Source organism: Colobus angolensis, unplaced genomic scaffold, assembly GCF_000951035.1.
Source record: "Colobus angolensis palliatus isolate OR3802 unplaced genomic scaffold, Cang.pa_1.0 Scaffold50, whole genome shotgun sequence".
In the NCBI taxonomy this organism is placed as follows: domain Eukaryota; kingdom Metazoa; phylum Chordata; class Mammalia; order Primates; family Cercopithecidae; genus Colobus; species Colobus angolensis.
Genome location: NW_012118488.1, coordinates 4706458 through 4712135, shown reverse-complemented (window position 1 = coordinate 4712135; position 5678 = coordinate 4706458). Strand labels below are relative to the sequence as shown.

Below are 5678 nucleotides of genomic sequence, written 5' to 3'. Positions count from 1 at the left end.
GCCCGCCCCGCCGAGCCCTACCCCAGTGCCTCTGGGTCCAGTCTCCCTGCCCCCGTCCCGCGGGTTGCGACAGCGCCTCCCTGGGAGGGACTTTGGGGCAGAGGTGGGGAGGCCTTGGCACGGCGACAGCCCCTGCGAGCGGTGTCTGGGCCATGGCAGGGGGAGGGCCCTCTGAATACCAAGGCTGACAATCCTGGAGTAGAGTCTATTTCCAAGGGGGAACTGGGATACACAGGCACTCCCACCCCCAACAACTCCGCGGGGCCGATGAGTCACTGAGTAGGGGACATTGAGGGAGGGATTTAACAATCCTTCCTAGGAAAAAAAGGAATCTTTGAGAAGGTCACGTTCCTCTCCGGAGGTCAGTTTCCTCATCTGTAAAATGGGAAGGGCTTCTGTGCTCAGTCCGGAAGCTGACCTCTTCCTCCTCAGGTTCCAGAGACCACTGGCAGGCGCCACACGCTGGGAACCGGGGTGTATTGCGCGGGTGTGTACCCGTGAGGCGGGGGTGGGGGCCGCAGCATCGTCCAGGGGGCCTCCTATGTCCTCTTAAACTGCTGCCCTTTTAGGCTCTGTGGCCCCCTGACCTTGCCACATCACTTTGGCACCTCTCTGGGCCTCTACTTTCACATCTGCAAAATAGAGACAATCATAGAAGAACCTTCCTCCCAGGGTTCTCTGAGGATTGAATGGAGAAGGTATGCAAAGTGTATCGCCTGGCACACTTAGTGGGGCACCCAACAGGTGTGAATTTCCTCTGCTTTAGCCTGATCAGGGTGGGGGGAAGGACAGGCGAAGCCCCAGGAGGAGCCCCATGTGAGTGTCCTTGTCCCCCTCCTAAGGCTGAAACTCTACATTCCCAATCTGTAAAATGGGCTTGTCAATGCTCTCCTTCCCCTGCTTGCTTCAGCTCTCCTTCTCCCCTTCTCCCCTCAGATGCGGGGATGCCTCCATTTCTCAATCCTGCTGTTGCCCTGTCTTCCTTAACACAATCCCAGAAGCCAACTCAGCACCCCTTGTTGGGGCTCAGAAGGAATTCTCCTGGGCAGATCTTTCCCTGGCCCTTCTCTTCCCTGCCTTTGCACACAGGTCTGTCCAGTTTCACCCTGGTGACCCCTTTTCTGGCCCTTGTTCTCAAGAGAAGGTGTTTCCTTCCTTGGCTGCTCAGCGGCAGGCGTGGGTGGGAGCCAGTAAGACTGCAGAAGAGGCAAACCACTTCCTATCTCTCTGGGCAGGCAGGAGGTCACTAGAAGGGCAGTCTCCTTGGCTATAGGCTATCAGAACCAAGATCTGGCTGGGCACGGGATAAGCGTGGGAGTGGGGAAGACTCCCCCTTCCCAGGCAGTGAGACCGGGGACTCCTACCCCTCCACTGGGCAAGTTCTTTCCTCCCCTTCTTTGTCTGCCCTCTTCCCTTCCACTCATCCACACATATCCTCCCTCTCCTGTCCCCCGACCTTCATCTCTGGGCAAAAGACTTTACAGAGCTTTACACCCTGTTACAGTGTGCCTTGGGTTCTATTTAGTTATGAAGAGTCTGTCTTCCCTGCTAGTCTGAGAGGTTCCCAAGGGCTGGGACTAACTCAGTCCCCTCCAATCCCCCTCTGTACCTTTTATACACTGTGTGATCTCAATAAACTCCTTGATGTCTCTGGGACTTCATTTCTTGAGAAACGTGGACAAGGTGATATCTAAGCTCTCTTCCAGCCTTGGTGGGCCAGGCTTCTACGGCCTAGGCAGCTGGGAACCTTCCTCTACCCCTTCCATGACCCTTCATCAGCACCCTTCATCAGGTGGCTTCATCAGCACCCACCACCCCTGTGTTTTGACCTTGTCTACCCACCGGCTTCCTCCAACTCTCCCTCCTCTCTCATTCCTCTTCTAGGGCTTGTGGGGTCATAGGCACCAGATCGCTCTGGGCTTGAGGAGACCTGGGGACTTTCCTTTAGGGCCATTTGGGAGGTGAGCTGCCCAGGCAGACCCCCTTTCTGAGATGAAGAGCCCAGAACTAGCCTGAGCTTCCATCCGGGACTTTCCAGCCCCACAGTTGGCCAGGCAGTCCACTGGCTAGAGCTCTAGTTTTGGGCCAGGACCCTTGGGTTCTGGCTTCAGCATCGGAGCTGAGGCACCATCCCTTGTAGCCCCAGGCTTTTCTATTGCTATTGCCTTCCCAAGGCTACAGCACTGGGTTGGGGACTCTGAGGGTATGGTGGGGGCCCTTGGCGACCCTACCTTCCCCATCTCTTTTGAGGCATTGGGGCTTCACCCCTCCAGGCCACTCAGGAAGTGTGTCCCCTTTCACAGACTCCTTGAATAATAACCACAATATTTCTAGGATGTTATTGTTTTGGTTGTTCTCACCAGAGCAAGAAATCTGAGGCCCTGAGACACCCTACAGCCTTCCCAGGGCCACAGAGCTTATCCCGGCACAGGCAGGAGGTGCCCCACGTCTGCCTGCTGAGGAGGCTGTTTCTGCGCAGTCTCCTTGAGCGGGATGCACTTCCTGTATCTGTCTTCAAGGCTGCTTGGTGTACTCTCCTACCTACAGCCTACCTCCCTTTCTGCTAGCGGCAAACTTCTTCAAGAGTTCACTCAAGCTCCCCACCCCCTCAAAGCCTTCCTTGGACCTCCCCAACCTAGTCCTGGGCTAGGAGGCTTCCTCCGCTTGTAATCACTGTCTTGCTTACCTTGCCCAGAGGACTGTGGACACCTTGAGGATAGGGACTGAGGTTTGTTTGTAACTATCCTCAGCACCCAGGACAGTGCCTGGAGAAGCTGGTCCTCAGGAAGTGGTGTTGACCGATTAAGCAAACACCTCATTTCCTAAGAAGGAGTCATAGGCAACAAGGCCACTGTGACATTAGGTACAGTCCCAGCAGTGGGCACTGCCCACTTTGCTTTTGAGTGTTCAGAACCAAGATGGTTCCTGCTGGAAGGGCTCCCAAGAGAAGCAATAACGGCCTTGTGGGTGGGCTGCAGCAGAGAAATGGACTAAACCTCCCCCAGCCTTCATGGCCCAAGCCCCATCCTCCCTCCCCGACTGACTGCTGCTCCAGGCAGGACGGATGGAGCATGTGCGGTGCCTCCCCCGCAGTGAGTGTCCCAGGGGAACCCGGCATCAGGGATTTCCTGGCAAGGAGATGGAAAGATAAAATAATTGCAAGGTACAGCTCAGAGCAGGCATGACAGCAGAGAGAAGAAAGCAGAACAGTGGGGGACGGGGAGACCCAGGCACAGGAAATGCTTCGAAGGGGGAAGAGGCAGGTTGGAACTGACAAGACAGAGGGGCAGGGTGTGGAATAGCAAAGCTTCCCCTCCAAGCACCACCTGATTCCTTTTAGCCCCTTGTGGCTCCTTGGAGGCCTGGAGCACCCCCAAACCAGGCTGTAGCTCCCACGCCCCAGCCTCCCCCTTGTCCTCTCCCCTGAAGTGGGGTCTGCTTCCTCCAGACCCCAGCCTAGTGGTGACCCCACTGGCCCCACCCATGGCCCTCAGTGAGGCTGCCCCTCTGTCACCAACCTGCACTTGATCTGATTTGGCATGCAGGGGAGAGTGCTGGCTGTTGTGCCCGATTCTGGAGTTTTCAAAGCAAGAAGAATTAATTAGCTCTGTGGACCACAGTCAGCAGATCCCACACCTGGAACCAAGGCTAAGACACGCAGTTTTAAAGTTCTTAGCAGAATCCCCTCTTGGGGCTTAGCTGGAGCAGCTGCCTCCTTGACCTGCCTTTCTGTGCCCTGGAGTGGGACTCCAGGCCACAACTCAACTTGCTTTGAGAGTTCATTTCCTTCCTGGCAACCACGGTCCTGGATTAGCCCTGGGTCTCCTAGATTCAGGCAGGAGTCATTGAACACCGTGGGCTCAGCACTCAGATGGCGGGGATTCCTGTTTGGGCTTCTCCATACACAAAGTCCTCCAACGGACCCTGCAAGCCTGCTTCCTCCTTCTGAGGTTATACAGAACACCTGTCCCTAGAAGGTGTCCATCAGTGTTGGTGCCCTCTCCCTGGCTTGGTCCCTCTGCAGGAGGGGCACCAGGTGCACCAGGTGAGGGTGCCCTGTGCCGCCACCTGGTGTCTGACGCCCTCATTGCACTGCTGTTGCCAGTCCCGCTCCACGGGCTGCTCAACTGGCCCAAGGGAAAATAGGCCATGGGGCACCAGGCTGTGGCAGGTGGGGACTAGGGTGGAGATAAGAGTGAAAGCTGTTTGGAAAGTGGGCAAGGTTTAGGTAGGTAGGGCAGGGCTAGAGGAGAGGAAGAGAGAAGAGGGCGGGATGGGGAAGAGAACAGGTACCATGGGGTTCAAGGGCAGCATTATGACGTGGAAGGGTGGTGCCTTGGAACCCAGAGTGATCGCAGAGCTACCTTTGGCCGGCTCTTGGACAAGCATCTAGAGCTGAGGGATGTCTTCTCCAGTGATTGAACCCCTCTCGCCACTATTCCCTATGGCCAAAGGCTGGTGGCCCACCAGGTGGGAGGCTGGGGGCCTCTCTAAGCCTCTGAGTTTGCCATGCGGGGAACACGTGTGCCTATTTGTATGAATATGAGTTGTGACTACTTTGGAAAAGCACCCCCCAGCAAGTCATTTTTGAGCGGGATTCTTCCCATCGTGCCCCATTTCCTCTACACTGAGGAGAGACAGGAGTAGTGTGGGCTGGAGGTTGGCCAGACCTAGGGTCAAATCCCAGCTCTGCCATTCCCTGGCTGTGTGACCATGGGCAATTCACTTAACCTCTCTGAACCCCACTGCCTCATGGAGAAATAGCAATCAAACTTCTGTGCTAGGGTGTTTTGAGGAGTGAGAGACTGCATATGAGCCTCAGATTTGTTTTTATCCCCAGCTCAGCTCACTCCTCTTCCCAGTCCCCACCCCCACACAGACCTTTTCCTGGAGTCTTGGGGGTGGAGGAAGCAGCAGCAGCCAAGCTTGAGGTGGGGGCCTACAGCCGCTGACACAATTTCTTCTGAACCCCAAAGGGGAAGGCTGAGGACAAAGGCGCCAGGGTAGATGTTCCTACTTCTAAAAGCCTGAAACCCCTAACCAGTTCCATTCTGCCCCTGGAGTCCTCATCCAAGGCCTGCTGCCCCCACCAGCCACTCCCCACCCCAGCCTCCTTCAGTTTCTCCACCCTCTACCCCCACCCGCTACATATCCCAGAGCAGCATCAAATAACCACCCAGACAAGCAGCATGAGGTTAGCAGTCTTGATATTATTATTAAGATCCAGCGGCAGCTGCTTTTCCACCTCAAAACCCTTTTAATGAGACACAACAGTTTCCATCATTGATAAAGATTTTACATCGTTGGGGGGAGAGGTCACAGTTCTCTTCCCGACTCCCCCAAAATACCCACTTTGACTCTGCTATTAATATTTCCACATCACTATCCAGAGGCCCCCCTCCAGGCACTGCCCTCTTCCAGAGAAACCCTCCAGTCCACAGAGAAGGCTGCTGGCGAGGGAGTAGGTGAGTCTTTTTGTTTTCACCAGGGTGGTCCCTGCAGATCTCTACAGAGCAACCCAAAAGCATAGTAAGTTCACCCCAAATTCCTTGGTCCCTCCTGGGAAGAGGAGGCCAGGGGAGGGGGAATCCAGAAAGAAACAGGCATGCTAAGACTCAACCTAAGCAACTCTACAGTACTCCAGTGCTGCTGGGCTGTGCAAGTGGTGGTGGTGGTGG

General features: G+C 55.5%; 1 long non-coding RNA gene across 1 annotated transcript in view; it reads left to right on the top strand.

The window, feature by feature from the left end:
* The first annotated feature begins 2890 nt into the window (after window positions 1–2890).
* Window positions 2891–5678, top strand: part of LOC105524625 — a 4951-nt gene continuing 2163 nt past the window's right edge. The window contains exon 1 of the long non-coding RNA XR_001003790.1: window positions 2891–3092. This is a non-coding gene — a long non-coding RNA (uncharacterized LOC105524625). The remainder of the gene's footprint in view (window positions 3093–5678) is intronic.